At 35.7% G+C, this 19,540-nt stretch overlaps 1 long non-coding RNA gene and 1 pseudogene across 1 annotated transcript; both read left to right on the plus strand.

The window, feature by feature from the left end:
* The first annotated feature begins 421 nt into the window (after nucleotides 1-421).
* LOC132619864 (uncharacterized) lies at nucleotides 422-12,479 on the plus strand (annotated as a pseudogene).
* A 1,237-nt stretch (nucleotides 12,480-13,716) lies between these two features.
* Nucleotides 13,717-19,132, plus strand: LOC132620342 (uncharacterized). The gene is made up of 2 exons (XR_009574788.1): nucleotides 13,717-14,019; nucleotides 18,865-19,132. It is a non-coding gene; the product is annotated as an uncharacterized LOC132620342 (long non-coding RNA).
* The last annotated feature ends 408 nt before the right edge of the window (nucleotides 19,133-19,540 follow it).

Genomic DNA, 19,540 nt, shown 5'->3' on the forward strand with positions numbered 1-19,540 from the left:
AAACAAATATGAAATGATAAACTATATTTTGATTTTTCAAAATGGACAATTAGTTTTAATATACAAGACAAATAAAAATAGACGGAGGGAATAATACTATATTACTAGTATTATTATTTTTAATGACATTATTACATAGACTATAGAAGATGAGAAAAGAGGAAGGTGTGACAGACGGTGGAACAATAACTCTACACAATTTGCATTAGTTTCTTATTTAATTATAGAAAATTCATACGAAAAAAAAGAGAGGAAATTTCGAGATAAAATAAAAAGGAATATTTTCATCATGAACAAAGTTTGGTTGAGTGTCCTTTGTTTTGCAATTGCTTGACGTCAACCCCTCTTCTTTCTCAACTCTAAAATTCTAATCACAACCAAATAATCTCTTCCCCTTTCCCAATTTAGATCAATTACAGCTATGGCAACCAGTGGAGACAAGAATATGAACGCTAAATTGGTATGCTTCTCATCTTTGATTTTACAATTTTGCTTATGTTTTTTAGCTTAATTTCAATCAAGATTCTTTCTTTTTGCTATCTCTGATCTGGGTCCTCTTTAATTCTTCATAATCATCACCTGTATTATTTTTTTTCTTTTGGGTTTGATCACCAAAGGTTCCTCAATTTGATTGATTTATTGCTCTTTGTTTTTTTTTATGTTTAAAAATTAGATATGGCTTTTTTTACTCTAATATATGCTAAATTTGATCTTTAACTTCGTTAATAATTTGCTGGTGCTATGCTGTCAAAGTAAAATTGGTTATGGTTTGGATTAGTTTGTACCCTAATATGCCAAACTTGATCTTTCACTTGGTTATTATTTGCTGATGCTATGTTATCAAAGTAAAATTGGTTATTGTTTTTTTTTTTGTGGTTGCTAACTTGCTTTACTGTACATATATATATATATATTGATGCCTTTTGTGGTGTATAAATGTGCTGCTTGTTGGAGTATAGTACACTTACTTTTGCCATACTTTTTTATTCCTTCAAGTACTTATTGTTCATGTTAATAGTAATATGCGTACATGATTAGTATTTCCAATCTTGAGTTTCTATTTTTTTTCTGCTTCTTTCCGCCTTTACTGCTTCCATTCTTTTAGTGTTTGGTATTCTGTTTCAATAAGTCCCACAGCGTTTGGCAACATACTGTGGGAGATGTAACAAAAGGAAATAATAAATGTGTATGCCCACTGAAAGAAAAATTCAGAAGACAAAAATTGTATGATTCCCTACATAAGCAATTGCATATGCCATGAATTTCTGAAAAGCTTTTCACAGAAATAACCTATGCCACAATTTGCAGCTGTGTGCACGCACAATTATAAACTTTCACAAATAACAACTACGTCATAAAACATATAGCGGAAAGGGAAAAGATCAGTTTCCAGAAGTAAATAGAGCTCTACCAGAGACTCCAAAAACCAGTTGATGCCTGTCTGTTCAAAAGATTAGGGAAGACAAGGAGGTATTGCTTTGACTCTCTGTGTCCCATCTTACATCTGATTAAAAATATTCAGTGGGTGGATGAGCCATCCTGAGCCCTATTATCCTAGATATGGTGATATTGCAGTACTTTTTTATTTTTTGATTTTATAGAAAGGGCATCAAGAAGATGCAATTAGTACAAAAGAGGGCATAGAGTCAGCTATAATAAAAAAAAGAGGCCTAAGCTAGAGCAAATGAGCTGACAAAATCCAGGAATGTAATAGGACCGTCTACAGGGGTTAATTTAAGCCAACATATAACCATAAAAAACATCTAGCTTTAAGAGTGAAGGTGGGAGTTGATAACCCATCAAAACATCTACGATTCCTTTCCGTCCAAACACACCAAAATATGCAGGCAGGTATCATTTGCCAGACTTTCTTGATGGCTCTATCAACTTTCCACCAGACCAGCATTCATAAGCTTCTTTAGTACTTTGAGGCATAAACCAACTTAGACCAAAAATACTGAGGAACATGGACCATATGTTTGCTGCAACTAGGCAGTGTAGCAAAAGGTGTATGTTGGACTCTAGTTGTTGTTGACACATGGGGCATCTATTGACAATATGTATTCTTCTTCTATTGAGGTTGTCCTGGGTCAAACAAACTTCATTGAGGGCTAACCAAAACTTACTTCGGGCACCTTTTCAACCCCTAAAATGACGATCTGAACGTATACGTATCCTTAATGTATTGAGCCTACATTATTGTACGCAGAAAAAAATATCAAGTTCTATATAAAATATTGACGTTTCGGAGTCTTGAGACACGACTAATCGTTGGTCAAAGTATGAAAAAACACACTAAGTGTTACAAAAACAAAAAATTTGCCAAATTGTTTTTTAGTGCTCGCTATATATATATATATATATATATATATATATATATATATATATATATATATATATATATATATATATATATATATTCTTTAGCGCAGTAAAATACTGCACTAAAGCAGTTAAAAACCTTTTGGCAACGGCTTTATTTTCAATAAATCTGAACCCTAAAAATAAAAAACCTTAAGCTAATGAAGACAACTCTTCAAACAAAAATGGACGTCTATGTATATAGAACACTTAAACCTAAAGTTTACAAATAAAACATACTTCGGACACCTTTTCAACCCCTAAAATGACGATCCGAACATTACGTATCCTTGATGTATTGAGCCTACATTATTGTACCCAGAAAAAAAATCAGGTTCTATATAAAATATTGACGTTTCGGAGTCTTGACAAACGACTAATCATTGGTCAAAGTATGGAAAAAAACACTAAGTGTGGCAAAAACTAAAGTTGGCCAATTTTTTTTTTGTACTGTTTCTATAACAACTGCGATATAGATTTTTTTTAACAACTTCTATAACGCAGTAAAATACTGCACTAAAGTAGTTAACGGCTCCGTCTCCGTGAACTACTTTAGCGCAGCAAATTACTGCGCTAAAGGTAGTTTTGTAACATTTTTTTGTTGGGGTATTTTGGTTCAAAGTGGTTTTTTTAGGGGCATTTTGGTTCCGGACTCAGGAGGAGGGGGTGCTGGTGAAAAAGCAAATAAAAAATATCCAAACTTTTCTTTAATTTTTTTTTTTGGTGGGGGCGGGGCAGCGAGGGTGGGCTGGGGAGGGGTGGGAGGAGAAGAAGGGGGGCTAGTGGGGTTTTTTTTGATTAAATTGGAATCTTTTTGTATTTTATAAAACATTAAGAAGTTTTAAAAAATACATTTTAAGCCCAATCTTTTTAATCCCAAATTTAATTGAGTTTTGATTTGATGTGATCCCACAAGTCACCTATACTAATTTCATAGTTGACCTTTAGTTAAATCTTACAAGAAACATAGAGTAAAATAGTTATTTCCAGCGAATTCCCTTGGCGACACAACCGAATTACAAATATTTTGAAGCTTCGAATGTTTTGATTCCTAAGTTTTCTATTTCTTTCTCCTTCAAAACCTTGGATTTGGCAAAAACAAGGAAAATTTTGTTTTAGGAAATCCGAATCATTGTTAACGAACAACATCTTTTAGATTCGTACTGGGTTTTATGCATTTTTTTTAACGTTAGGTTTCTGTTTCTCTATATGTGATTGGATCATGGTGCATTTACTATGTAGTGAAGTAGATTAGTCTATTAATCTGCTTTAATCACTAGTTTGTTTTAATTATGAATATGTGATTATTGAGCTATTTTGGAAAAAGGACCGTGTGTACTTGTTAGTTCGCAAATTTATAATGTGAGGAATATGCTAGAAATGCACGATAAACATGATCTGCTACACTGAGTAGAAAATTTGCATATTATTGTACTTTTTTTTTTTGCTAGATAAAGATTTGATTTTGTCGATCTGCTTTCGGCAGAAAGCTAGCTAGAGGGTGTGATAGGGTTGAGAAAAACTGAAGTGAACTTGAAGAGGTTACTTGTAACTGCACCACAACAGCAAAATCAAGCAAAGCTTATACATGTAAGTGCATAGGTCATTCAAGTTCAACTCTTTACAGAGAATTGATGGTTGCGTTTGCTTATTTTTCTTTTCATTCTTCCCTATAGCTTGGCTGTTTTTTGTTATTTGTGTGAGACTTTTTGTGAACATGGTGAGTTTATCAGCTCACTGATTTGATTGTGCTTTTTATTTTATAGATATAAATTAAGATATTATATACCCGCAAGGGTGGCTCAGTTGTTTGAGCGTGGGGCATTCATAATGGGGGTCTCAGGTTCGAAACCCCCTGCCTATGACAGCAGGGGATTTGTCTTCTGGGTCGAGCTCGTTGCACGGGGCTTGCCTAGTGCGGGGTATATCTCCTGTGTAGTTTGCGAGCTATTGCATGGGAGCTGGATTTACCCTGTGCTCACCTGAATGGCAGCGGCTGCGGATTCCCATGTCATCAAAAAAAAAATTAAGATATTATATTCTTGAACAAATGATTCTAGTCCTTAAAGGCTTAAACTGTCTGTATAGGAAACTGTTCAAATAAAGAAGGCTTACACTTTCTGTTCACTGTAACGTGATTGGTTTTTGCAATTTAATTTCATTTTTCGGTCTTCGAGTGTGGTAAATCTGGTTATCTAATTTGGAAAGGTTGTGCTCGACCTATATCACATGTTATAGTTACACAAAACAAGCGTTTTGAACTATTAAGAGGCTTATTTCTGTGACTTTGATGATATGCTTTGAGAAACTAACTTTGAAGCTCGAGGCCTGTGCAGATGTCCCTAACAAGTTTCGGAATCTTGACACACGACTAATCATTGGTCAAAGTATGGAAAAAAACACTAAGTGTTGCAAAAAATAAAGTTGGCCAATTTTTTTTTTGGTACTGTTTCTATAACGCAGTATTTTACTGCGTTATAGATTTTTTTTTTAATAGCTTCTATAACGCAGTAAAATACTGCGCTAAAGCAGTTAACGGCTCCGTCTCCGTGAACTGCTTTAGCGCAGTAAACTACTGCGCTAAAGGTAGTTTTGTAACATTTTTTTTTGTTGGGGTATTTTGGTTCAAAGTGGTTTTTTTGGGGGCATTTTGGTTCCGGCCTCAGGAGGAGGGGGTGCTGGTGAAAAAGCAAATAAAAAATATCCAAACTTTTCTTTAAAAAAAAAAACAATTTTGGTGGGGGCGGGGCGGCGAGGGTGGGGCTGGGGAGGGGTGGGAGGAGGAGAAGGGGGGCTGGTGGGGTTTTTTTGGACTAAATTGGAATCTTTTTGTATTTTATAAAAGATTAAGAAGTTTAAAAAAATACATTTTAAGCCCAATTTTTTTAATCCCAAATTTAATTGGGTTTTGATTTGATGTGATCCCACAAGTCACCTATACTAATTTCATAGTTGACCTTTAGTTAAATCTTACAAGAAACATAGAGTAAAATAGTTATTTCCCGCGAATTCCCTTGGCGACACAACCGAATTACAAATATTTTGAAGCTTCGAATGTTTTGATTTGTAAGTTTTCAATTTCTTTCTCCTTCAAAACTTTGGATTGGCAAAAACAAGGAAAATTTTGTTTTAGGAAATCAGAAACATTGTTAACGAACAACATCTTTTAGATTCGTACTGGGTTTTATGTATTTTTTTTAACGTTAGGTTTCTGTTTCTCTATATGTGATTGGATCATGGTGCATTTACTATGTAGTGAAGTAGATTAGTCTATTAATCTGCTTTAATCACTAGTTTGTTTTAATTATGAATATGTGATTATTGAGCTATTTCGGAAAAAGGACCGTGTACACTTGTTAGTTCGCAATTTTATAATGTGAGGAATATGCTAGAAATGCATGATAAACATGATCTGCTACACTAGGTAGAAAATTTTCATATTATTGTACTTTTTTTTTGCTAGATAAAGATTTGATTTTGCCGATCTGCTTTTGGCAGAAAGCTAGCTAGAGGGTGTGATAAGGTTGAGAAAAACTGAAGTGAACTTGAAGAGGTTACTTGTAACTGCACCACAACAGCAAAATCAAGCAAAGCTTATACATGTAAGTGCATAGGTCATTCAAGTTCAACTCTTTACAGAGAATTGATGGTTGCGTTTGCTTATTTTTCTTTTCATTCTTCCTTATGGCTTGGCTGTTTTTCGTTGCATTTGTGTGAGACTTGTTGTGAACATGGTGAATTTATCAGCTCACTGATTCGATTGTGCTTTTTCTTTTATATATATAAATTAAGATATTATATACCCGCAAGGGTGACTCAGTTGGTTGAGCGTGGGGCTTTCATAATGGGGGTCTCAGGGTCGAAACCCCCTGCCTATGACAGCAGGGGATTTTCCTTCTGGGTGGGGCTCGTTGCACGGGGCTTGCCTAGTACGGGTTATATCTCCTGTGTAGTTTGCGAGCTATTGCACGGGAGCTGAATTTACCCTGTGCTCACCTGAATGGCAGTCCTTAAGATATTATATTCTTGAACAGATGATTCTAGTCCTTAAAGGCTTAAACTGCCTGTATGGTAACTATTCTAATAAAGAAGGCTCACACTTTCTGTTCACTGTAACGTGATTGGTTTTTGCAATTTAATTTCATTTTTCGGTCTTCGAGTGTGGTAAATCTGGTTATCTAATTTGGAAAGGTTGTGCTCGACCTATATCACATGTTATAGTTACACAAAACAAGACGTTTTGAACTATTAAGAGGCTTATTTATGTGACTTTGATGATATGCTTTGAGAAACTAACTTTGAAACTCGAGGCCTGTATAGATGTACCTAACAAGTTTCTTTGAGTAACAGTGGTTTGATGGCTATATGTGTTTGGATTTTCTCTCTCTTCCTCTTGCTGATTATTTTGCTAGAGGTTTTGAATAACTTCTAAATTGTGATATTTAATGGAGCTCATATAATCTGTGTGGAGGTGAGCATTTAAAAGAAAACCTTCTTTGTGTTTTGGAAGCTTTGACTATTTGTGCAGCTTCAAGTGAACTAGTTGCTCTGTTGATTCACCAACAGACTGAAGGGTAACGAGGATTTCCATTGTCTGATCCGCGTACGGTTTCATCCTTAAAGAAGGCTGTGTATCTCCATCCTACTTTGGGGGTTTAATATCAGGCAAAGCTACTGAGATTATGTGGGTCTTTCCTAAAGTAATTTTATATGGACCGTTTGCAAATAGGTGAACCAGTGTGTCTTTGACAGAGAGAGAGGCTCATGGCCAACTCTAAATATACTCTCCTAGTTTAGTTTAATGTTAGGTAAAACTGTAATGGAATTGATAGTGTTCTACCGGTTTAGTATTGGGACTTTAGTTCACTGGTATATAGTATTTCCGTTCTCTAAGGATTCATCTTTTTGGACTTCACATACAAATTTGTATACAACGTTGCACCCACTAGCATGCCTTCAACACATTTACCTGTCCAATTATAGTTCGGAGAAAAACTACTTTTTCTGACCACGACATGAATATATCCTTTAAGTTGGAAAATGGAAACAACATCAAATTCTGAAGGATAAATGGTTAGAGGGGACGGTCCTAGTGAATGATTTTCCAGTTCTGTATCAACTAGCCACTGCTAAATACTCCACAATCTCTCAAAACTGGCAAAACAATATCTGGGATATTCAGTTTAGAAGAAATTTTCAAGATTGGGAAATTCCACAGTTGATGAATCTTTTGGATAAACTAGAGGGATATTCAGTTAATGAAAACATGACCGACAACATTAAATGGAAGGATGGCCTCTATTCAGTCAAAGCAGGGTACTCTCAATTGTGCTCCACTAATGAAATCATAGACAAATGGCCCTGGAAGTACATCTGGAAACAAGGCTCCCCCCAAAGATCATTTGTTTCAGTTGGTTAGCCCTCAATGAAGTTTGTTTGACCCAGGACAACCTCAATAGAAGAAGAATACATATTGTCAATAGATGCCCCATGTGTCAACAACAACTAGAGTCCAACATACACCTTTTGCTACACTGCCCAGTTGCAGCAAACATATGGTCCATGTTCCTCAGTATTTTTGGTCTAAGTTGGTTTATGCCTCAAAGTACTAAAGAAGCTTATGAATGTTGGTCTGGAAGGAAAGTTGATAAAGCCATCAAGAAAGCCTGGCAAATGATACCTGCCTGTATATTTTGGTGTGTTTGGACGGAAAGGAATCGTAGATGTTTTGATGGGTTATCAACTCCCACCTTCACTCTTAAAGCTACATGTTTTCTTATGGTTATATGTTGGCTTAAATTAACCCCTGTGGACTGTCCTATTACATTCCTAGATTTTGTTAGCTCATTTGCTCTAGCTTAGGCCTCTTTTTGTAGTATAGCTGACTCTATGCCCTCTTTTATACTAATTGCATCTTCTTGATGCCCTTTCTATAAAATCTATTACTTAAAAAAAAAAAGTACTGCAATATCACCATATCTAGGATAACAGGGCTCAGGATGGCTCATCCACCCACTGAATTTTTTTAATTAGATGTAAGATGGGAGACAGAGAGTCATAGCAATATCTCTTTGTCTTCCCTAATCTTTTGAACAGACAGACATCAACTCGTTTTTGGAGTCTCTGGTAGAGCTCTATTTACTTTGGGAAACTGATCTTTTCCCTTTCCGCTGTATGTTTTGTGACGTAGTTGTTATTTATGAAAGTTGATAATTTTGCGTGCATACAACTGCAAATTGTGGCATAGGTTATTTCTGTGAAAAGCTTTTCAGAAATTCATGGCATATGCAATTGCTTATGTAGGGAATCGTACAATTTTTGTCATCTGAATTTTTCTTTCAATGGACATACACATTTATTATTTCCTTTTGTTACATCTCCCACAGTATGTTGCCACTTTGCGTGAACTACTGGAGCAGTTGGCTGAAGAGAGGAATCCAGATGGATTACCAAGGTATATATGCTTTATTCTTTTCCAATTAGATAATTTGAAGAAAATTACATGCTGCTACAAAAATTTCAGAAACTATTCGCTTCCTTACCTTCTGTGACTTTTTAAATAAAGTCCCTGCCTTCTGTTTCTTTAGTTGGAATTATCGTATAAATTTAAATGCACGCGTCCTAGCAATTTCTCTCTTCCTAAGCAATGTTCTTAATGGGTCTTTTCTTTATTTACGGGATGCTTTTTTCCTGATGTGTCTTCAATTTTCATTTCCTCCCCAAAAGAGAGTTTCAAAAGCCAAGGTGAACGAATATGCAGAGAACATTGAAGCCGTTGCTGCCAAGTTAGTTGTGCCCATGGTATGCCCGAGATAGGTTCATTTCTTGTGATTTACCATTCAGATACACCCTGCTTTCATATAAGAAAACATATCATATTGAGGTAATTTACTAATTTTGATAGAATATGAAGGAGCTCACATTTTTTTATCAATTGACTGTCTTTGAAGTTTAGTGCCTTATTTTGTGGTGTTAGTAGCGCTCAGCTTTTCAGACTTCACTAGGCGTTGCTGCTAATTTTTTTGTCATAATGCTTCATTCTTTCGATGTTTTTGAACATGGTTCGATCTTCTATCCTGGTGTCCTCATTTGATCTTATATTACATCAACTTACTATAGATATATGCAAGTATTTAGTTGATATATGTTTTTTGGCTGCTATTGATATGATTAACATGTCAATGATCTGTTATCTTTGCTTAACCAAATCCAGCCTGATGTGCTTACACCTAAGGACCCTTTGGCTGAGACTTCCAGCTGTGGAACTCCAGAAGCAGAAAGTGCGAAATCTGCTTCTGAAGGATTGAGAAGAAGATTTGGGTACCTGCATATTTTTTTTCTGTCATTTATAGCCATTATAATATGCCATTTTATCATTAGCTCGTTTGACCATGATGTTCTTTGAGTGAAACAGGGTCCATTCTAACAATGAGGAGAGATCTCGAGATACCGTCGATTCTGATCAATCAACTGCAGTCAAACTGGATGATGTTGCACGAACACATATTGATAAGCACAGGTGTTCTATCTATAAATACTTTCCATACTAATATTTAGACAGTTTTTGCCTGTTGACTTTTATTTCACCTAGGGTTTTTCACAATGTATATCAACAAAAAAAAAAAAAAAAAACGAAATAGCTTTCCATGTGTAATTAAAAGAGACAGTGGATTTGCACTCTTAAAATGTAGAAAATCTATTAAATTTAAGCAGAACAGGGCCTGTAGAAATGAAGCATGATAATTTATTTCTTTTAAGATACCTCATATCTTTCTTTTTTGTGTTCTTTACTAAGCATAAAAGGAGGAGTAGAGCGAGGAATCCTTTATGAGCTCTGTCCACTTCTGTCTTTTTGTTGGGTTATCAGTTATATGTTGTATAGCTAACATCTTAAATGAAAACACGGGGCTATGATTACAAATATTGGCCTCTCTGAAGTCTCTTAATGGTAGGTGGTGTATTATAGTAAAGTTGGCATTTTGAAATTGATTGAGCTGAAGAGAAGCATCTTTTACTTCACTGTTCATCTTTGTTTGTGTAGTATATTTAGAATTTTTTGTGTTTTGAGTGCTCTGAAATTGCATAAATTATACATACTACACTGACTCTTAGCTTCGATGTTTTTTGTACCCTACTGCCCATTCTATGTTTGATGAACTTGACTACGATTACATGCATTTTTTTGGGCTAAGTTTTAGTGTAGTTTGAAGAATCCACCAGAAATACCCACGCACATGGCACACTTTGTTTGACACATGTACATCAAAATAAATGAATGGTCAATGTAATAGAGCCCATCAGTCTTCAATACCTTTTGCTTAAACTAGAAGTGGAGTCTTCATACTGATCGACAATTGCCTTTTGTTAAAGGTGGGAGCCACTGCGAAAATTGGTTTGATCAACATCATAGGAAGGAGCTTTAATGTTTCTTTCATAGAATTAATGCGAAAAAGAAAGGGTCCATGCAGTTGAAAGATTATAAATCCACAACTTTTTTATGTTGTATGGATAACATACTAACAAAGCTAGCTGAAGGTTGAAGTTAGCATTACTAAACTAGTCCAATTCTTGAAATGCTTTTGTGAACGGATGCCAATAATTAATGCAACTTAGTTGTTAAGAACGAGATAAGGAAAAGAAGGTATGCACTGTAAATTAGATGTAGAGAAAGCAGATGACCATGTGAACTGGTCAGTTTTATAACCTACCTTTATCAAATAAAATTAAAAAACTGGTTAGTTTTATGTTCAGACTAGGTTTGTCGTCTTAATTGTAGTTTAAGATGGTGTTTTTCATCTGCAATTCTGATACTTATACCTGCATTTTGCTACTATGTTTATGTTTGCCTAGTCTTTCTCTTTTGTAGGAGAAAAGTAAAAAAGAGAAATTAATCACTTGTGCAATTTTTTTTTTCTGGGAGAGGTGAGGGTAGTTGGGTGGAGTCTCCTCGATCAATTCTCAGATGGTTTCATCTTTTGCAGGAAACTTCAGGAGGACTTGACTGATGAAATGGTTGTTTTGGCACGGCAGCTCAAAGAGAGTAGTCTCTTGATGAATCAATCTATCCAAAATACAGAGAAAGTAAGTTTTCTGTCTCTTTTCACTTTGAGGCTTTCCTACTCCTACTGTTTGTTTAAATTTTCAGGAGCTCTAACAATTTTCTCTTGGAGTGTCCAAATCTTTTAAACTATTCCCTGTAGAAGGAAGTTGAGACCATTCTAGTTCATACCATCATTTCTGACACAAAACAAGATTTTATTACTCTCAACTCTGGCATTACTACATGATTGAGGATTCTTTACTTGTAATTAAACACTGTATCATTCAATTTGTTCGGGTTCACATGATTTCTGATTTATCTTGTCCAGTTACGAATTTTTACTTTAGTGTCTCATTTTACGAGGTCACTTTTTGTATATTGGCCTCGTAGTTGTGACATATAATGTGGATGCAGATACTTGATTCAACTGAGAAAGCAGTTGAGCATAGCCAGGCAAGTACAGGGCATGCAACTTCCAGCGCCATGGACGTGTATTCGCGGATTTTCAAGACTACATGCTTCTAATGGCTTTTGATCTTTGTTATGACTTTAGTCTTTGTCATGGTTGTATTACTTCGTGAGCGAGAAATGAATCAGGCATCGGTCGTTCTAGCGGTAAGAGTCCTTCGGATGTTGAATGGTCTGGTCAACTCGTTCCGTTCCTGTGTAGAAAGGAAGTAACCCGTGGGTATCTTCTATTGATTAACGAACTGGGAATCATAGCTCGCTCTTCCTTTGCTTTGGATCTTCGGTAACTGGAGCATCCATAATAAAGCGGGGTCTCTCCTGCAGGTTTGCCTTTTTTTCATTCGAGTGACTGCTGATGTCCCCTTTGTTGGTGGAGTGGAGATATGACTAAACTCTTGCCTTTTTGCTATCTTTGTATAGTATCAGAAGATACCTCATCAGCCTTGATAAAAAAAAAAGTGTAGCAATGTTATTAGGGGGTTGAGTGGAGGGGACACATGTTCAGAAGTTAAACATTTCTTTCGATGCTAATGTGCAAAACACCTACATTACTATATTTTTTTTTAATTACCTTTATATAAGTTTAATTCGATATGCTTTATGTTGGATATATTATTGATTGTTTTTGTACATGTTTTAGTTTCTTTTCTCATATTTGCTGCTTGAAGCCTTGAGTAATTATTGGTCAAGAGCCGACACTAAGCCGGGAAGGTTCTAACAGAAGTCAAAACTGGTAAGTAACGCGTTGCGTCTTAAAAAAAAGAAAAAAAAAAAGGAGCCCAGGGAAGGAAATTGGATAAATTATATGAAGCTCCCTCAACCTCAAGTTTGTAATTTTAATTCCACCCCATGTGTCGAGTTTTATGTATGACCAAGGATTATATAAAACAAAATCTCGTTTGAATATCAGATTGGTGTAACTAAAAGTTTTTTTAGCAGTTGTCGTTTATAAATTATATATTCACTTTTACTTGATGGTTGAATATGTGAAAGCGAGAGATTTACGTCTTCATTGTTTTATTATTTATCCAACGCAAGGTCTTAAAATAAATTTGTACATACGAAATAGAGTTTAACAATAAAAATAAAATAAAATAAACAGATTTTTTCTCAATAAAACTATGTGAACATACTGATATTGGAATGTCAGTTCAATGTGAAACCGAAACTTTGAAGAATGAAATATAATCAAACGTTAGGGACCAAATTAAAGTTGAGGTTAAATGATAGGCTGGAACAAAAAATCTTTTTTTAATTAATCCCTCCATTTAGTTTTACTTGTCCTGTATTAACTTGACACACTCTTAAAACGTCGTAAATAGAATGACAATTTTACTAAATCACCCCTTATTATTATTACTAAATCATCTAATGATTGAAATCAATAAAACATACTTTAAAAGTTGTGCAACCACTAAGAATTCTTTGAACTTTTCAATCCAATAATTAATACTCCCTCGATTAACTTTTACTTGTTCATTTTGGACTTTTCACGCTGTTTAAGAAATAATAAATGGAGTATTTTTATTGGATTTGAAAAATGATTTGAAGTGAGCAATTAATACTATGGGTAAAACAGAAAAAAATAAATTGTCTTATCTTAATATGCTAAAAGTAACAAGTAAAAGTGAAAATTTATTTTTTAAAATACTGGACAAGTAAAATGAACGGAGGGATTAATTAAACAAATATGAAATGATAAACTATATTTTGAATTTTCAAAATGGACAATTAGTTTTAATATACAAGACAAATAAAAATAGACGGAGGGAATAATACTATATTACTAGTATAGTAGTATTATTATTTTTAATGACATTATTACATAGAATATAGAAGATGAGAAAAGAGGAAGGTGCGACGGACGGTGGAACAATAACTCTTCACAATTTGCATTAGTTTCTTATTTAATTATAGAAAATTCATTCGAAAAAAAAGAGAGGAAATTTCAAGATAAAATAAAAAGGAATATTTTCATCATGAACAAAGTTTGGTTGAGTGTCCTTTGTTTTGCAATTTCTTGACGTCAACCGCTCTTCTTTCTCAACTCTAAAATTCTAATCACAACCAAATAATCACTTCCCCTTTCCCAATTTAGATCAATTACAGCTATGGCAACCAGTGGAGACAAGAATATGACCGCTAAATTGGTATGCTTCTCATCTTTGATTTAACAATTTTGCTTATGTTTTTGTGCTTAATTTCAATCAAGATTCTTTCTTTTTGCTATCTCTCATCTGGGTCCTCTTTAATTCTTCAGAATCATCACCTGTATTATTTTTTGCTTTTGGGTTTGATCACCAAAAGTTCCTCAATTTGATTGATTTATTGCTCTTTGTTTTTTTTTATGTTTAAAAATTAGATATGGCTTTTTTCAGTGATTTTGTTCTTTTTTACTCTAATATATGCTAAATTTGATCACTTACTTTTGCCATACTTTTTTATTCCTTCAAGTACTTATTGTTCATGTTAATAGTAATATGCGTACATGATTAGTATTTCCAATCTTGAGTTTCTATTTTTTTTTCTGCTTCTTTCCGCCTTTACTGCTTCCATTCTTTTAGTGTTTGGTATTCTATTTCAATAAGTCCCATTGTGTTTGGCAACATACTGTGGGAGATGTAACAAAAGGAAATAATAAATGTGTATGCCCATTGAAAGAAAAATTCAGATGACAAAAATTATACGAACTACATAAGCAATTGCATATGCCATGAATTTCTGGAAAGCATTTCACAGAAATAACCTATGCCACAATTTGCAGCTGTGTGCACGCACAATTATCAACTTTCACAAATAACAACTACGTCACAAAACATACAGCGGAAAGGGAAAAGATCAGTTTCCCAAAGTAAATAGAGCTCTACCAGAGACTCCAAAAACCAGTTGATGCCTGTCTGATCAAAAGATTTGGGAAGACAAGGAGGTATTGCTATGACTCTTTGTCTCCCATCTTACATCTGGTTAAAAAAATTCAGTGGGTGGATGAGCCATCCTACGCCCTGTTATCCTAGATATGGTGATATTGCAGTACTTTTTGTTTTTGATTAAGTAATAGATTTTACAGAAAGGGCATCAAAAAGATGCAATTAGTACAAAAAAGGGCATAGAATCAGCTATAATACAAAAAGAGGCCTAAGCTAGAGCAAATGAGCTAACAAAATCCAAGAATGTAATAGGACAGTCCACAGGGGTTAATTTAAGCCAACATATAACCATAAGAAAACATGTAGCTTTAAGAGTGAAGGTGGGAGTTGATAACCCATCAAAACATCTACGATTCCTTTCCGTCCAAACACACCAAAATATACAGGCAGGTATCATTTGCCATACTTTCTTGATGGCTTTATCAACTTTCCATCCAGACCAGCATTCATAAGCTTCTTTAGTACTTTGAGGCATAAACCAACTTAGACCAAAAATACTGAGGAACATGGACCATATGTCTGCTGCAACTGGGAAGTTTAGCAAAAGGTGTATGTTGGACTCTAGTTGTTGTTGACACATGGGGCATCTATTGACAATATGTATTCTTCTTCTGTTGAGGTTGTTCTGGGTCAAACAAACTTCATTGAGGGCTAACCAACTGAAACAGATGATCTTTGGGGGGAGCCTTCTCTCCAGATGTACTTCCAGGGCCATTTGTCTATGATTTCATTAGTGGAGCACAATTGAGAGTACCCTGCTTTGACTGAATAGAGGCTATCCTTCCATTTAATGTTGCCGGTCATGTTTTCATTAACTGAATATCCCACTAGTTTAGCCAAAAGATTCATTAACTGTGGAATTTCCCAATCTTGAAAATTTCTTCTAAATTGAATATCCCCGATATTGTTTTGCCAGTTTTGAGAGATTGTGGAGTATTTAGCAGTGGCTAGTTGATACAGAACTGGAAACTCATTCACTAGGTCCGTCCCCTCTAACCATTTATCCTTCAGAATTTGATGTTATTTCCATTTTCCAACTTAAAGGATGTATTCATGTCATGGTCAGAAAAAGTAGTTTTTCTCCGAACAATAATTGGACAGGTAAATGTGTTGAAGGCATGCTAGTGGGTGCAACGTTGTATACAAATTTGCATGTGAAGTCCAAAAAGATGCATCCTTAGAGAACGGAAATACTATATACCAGTGAACTAAAGTCCCAATACTAAACCGGTAGAACACTATCATTCCATTACAGTTTTACCTAACATTAAACTAAACTAGGAGAGTATATTTAGAGTTGGCCATGAGCCTCTCTCTCTGTCAAAGACACACTGGATCACCTATTTGCAAATGGTCCATATAAAATTACTTTAGGAAAGACCCACTTAATCTCAGTAGCTTTACCTGATATTAAACCCCCAAAGTAGGATGGAGATACACAGCCTTCTTTAAGGATGAAACCGTACGCGGATCAGACAATGGAAATCCTCGTTACCCTTCAGTCTGTTGGTGAATCAACGGAGCTACTAGTTCACTTGAAGCTGCACAAATAGTCAAAGCTTCCAAAACACAAAAAAGGTGTTCTTTTAAATGCTCACCTCCATACAGATTATATGAGCTCCATTAAATAGCACAATTTAGAAGTTATTCAAAACCTCTAGCAAAATAATCAGCAAGAGGAAGAGAGAGAAAATCCAAACACATATAGCCATCAAACCACTCTTACTCAAAGAAACTTGTTAGGTACATCTATACAGGCCTCGAGTTTCAAAGTTAGTTTCTCAAAGCATATCATCAAAGTCACAGAAATAAGCCTCTTAATAGTTCAAAACAACTTGTTTTGTGTAACTATAACATGTGATATAGGTCGAGCACAACCTTTCCAAATTAGATAACCAGATTTACCACACTCGAAGACTGAAAAATGAAATTAAATTGCAAAAACCAATCACGTTACAGCGAACAGAAAGTGTGAGCCTTCTTTATTTGAACAGTTACCATACAGACAGTTTAAGCCTTTAAGGACTAGAATCATCGGTTCAAGAATATAATATCTTTTTTTTTATGACATGGGAATCCGCAGCCGCTACCATTCAGGTGAGCACAGGGTAAATCCAGCTCCCCGTGCAATAGCTCGCAAACTACCCAAGAGATATAACCCGCACTAGGCAAGCCCCGTGCAACGAGCTCGACCCAGAATGCAAATTCCCTGCTGTCATAGGCAGGGGGTTTCGAACCTGAGACCCCATTATGAAAGCCCCACGCTCAACCAACTGAGCCACCCTTGCGGGTATATAATATCTTAATTTATATCTATAAAAGAAACATCACAATTGAATCAGTGAGCTGATAAACTCACCATGTTCACAACAAGTCTCACACAAATGCAACAAAAAACAGCCAAGCCATAGGGAAGAATGAAAAGAAAAATAAGCCAACGCAACCATCAATTCTCTGTAAAGAGTTGAACTTGAATGACCTATGCACTTACATGTATAAGATTTTCTTGATTTTACTGTTATGGTGCAGTTACAAGTAACCTCTTCAAGTTCACTTCAGTTTTGCTCAACCCCATCACGCCCTCTAGCTAGCTTTCTGCCAAAGTAGATCGACAAAATCAAATATTTATCTAGCAAAAAAAAAAGTACAATAATACGCAAATTTTCTACTCAGTGTAGCAGATCATGTTTATCGTGCATTTCTAGCATATTCCTCACATTATAAAATTCCGAACTAACAAGTGTACACGGTCTTTTTTCCAAAATAGCTCAATAATCACATATTCATAATTAAAACAAACTAGTAATTAAAGCAGATTAATAGACTAATCAACTTCACTACATAGTAAATGCACCATGATCCAATCACATATAGAGAAACAAAAACCAAACGTTAAAAAAAATACATAAAACCAGTACGAATCTAAAAGATGTCTATTCTTAGAGCCACTAAGATGGCTAATATCCTTGACTTCCATAAGTTGTTTCATACGGTTGTGATGCGTATCTATGATGTCCGAAGTTTGTTGAAATGCTTCCAAATGGCATTCGAAAGATAATTGATATGACTAAAGTTCTTATCTTCAGATGCTAGCACGTTCGATTATTCCATTGAGTCCTTGATATATTTTGATATGTACATATGGTTCCAAAAGCTATAATTGATTTGGTCCATAACAATATCTGAAAGGTACTTGATATGATTGTTGCTTTAATTTTCCTAAAAAAGGCTTCTGAAACGCTCGTAGAAGGTTTTGTACTTCAAACGCTCATAACTTTCTTATACTAAGTCGAATTGACCCGAAACTTGTTTCTGAGCCATCAGATGTTGGTAAGTGTACGTATCTATCAATTCTAGATTTATGTGCATATGATTTCCCACTACTCTGTTCGTGCAAGTCTCAGTATGTCCTTCACTGTGTCCCGGGCCAGGGTATGTTCTCGTGCGTACTTCTCTGCATTGTTCACCGCGTCCCTCTCACTTGCGGGCCGGGGCATGTTATATATGATATGATGACATTATGATATGATGACGGGGTGGTGGCCAGGATGGCATATGATGACTCTATTCACCGCGTCCCGCAAAAGAGGGCCGGGGCACGTTACATGCATATATGATACATGACATTGGCATACATGATTTCATTTACCGCGTCCCTTGATGGAGGGCCGGGGCATGCTATATGCAAATATGATATATAATGATGACATACATGATTCCATTCACCGCGTCCCTCAATGGAGGGCCGGGGCACGTTATATGCATATATGATATGTGGTGATGACATGCATGAATTTACTCACCGCGTCCCTCACTAGAGGGTCGGGGCACGTTATATGATATATGATATACGCTGATGGTATACATGATTTTCGTTTATGATTTATGATGACATACATGATTTTCACTTAAAAAGGCAAGTGCTTTGATGTTTTAAAAGGTCATACTTGATTCTGGTAAATCTCTGTTTCAGTTGTGATCCTCTTTTCTGTATTCCATGCCTTACATGCTCAGTACATATTCCGTACTGACCCCCTTTCTTCGGGGGCTGCATTTCATGCCGCGCAGGTACACCGGATGAGTTAAAGCTATTATAGAAGATGTTCCAGCAGAGTTGGCAAGCTCCACTTGCTCCTGGAGTGCTGCCGAGTCAGAGTATATGTGCTATGATGTCTGGTTAATGTTAGAGACTTTGCAGACAGAGTCGTGGGTATAGAATGTCAGTTCTGTAAGCGGCTCCATCAGCCGATGTGTCATTTTGTGTTATGATATAAATTCCATGTGATTACAGATTTTGTCTGATTTGAGAACAAAGAAAAAGAATATTTCTGAAAAACTTACTATGTATTTCATGTTTATTTGATTTAAAGGTCCAAAGAGGTTATGTGTGTATTAAGAGTCAGAGGGTTCGCTCGGCTCTAAGTAAGGGTCGGGTGCCCATCACACCCTAGCGAAATTAGGGTGTGACAATCTCTATCAACCATACAATCCAGAATAACGAAATCAGCAGGCAACATGAACTCACCCACTTGCACCAACACATCATCTATAACCCCAACTGGCTTCTTGATAGATCTGTCTGCCATCTGTAATTGCATAGAAGTCGGTCTAGGCATTGCCAATCCGGATTGTTTTTAAATAGTGCCGCATCAAGTTGATACTCACCTATTATCACACAAATCACGGGTGAATGCATGAAGCCCAATATTGCACGGAGTGGTAAACGCCCCTGGATCTCCCTTCT

This window comes from Lycium barbarum, chromosome 11, assembly GCF_019175385.1.
Source record: "Lycium barbarum isolate Lr01 chromosome 11, ASM1917538v2, whole genome shotgun sequence".
Lineage (NCBI taxonomy): Eukaryota > Viridiplantae > Streptophyta > Magnoliopsida > Solanales > Solanaceae > Lycium > Lycium barbarum.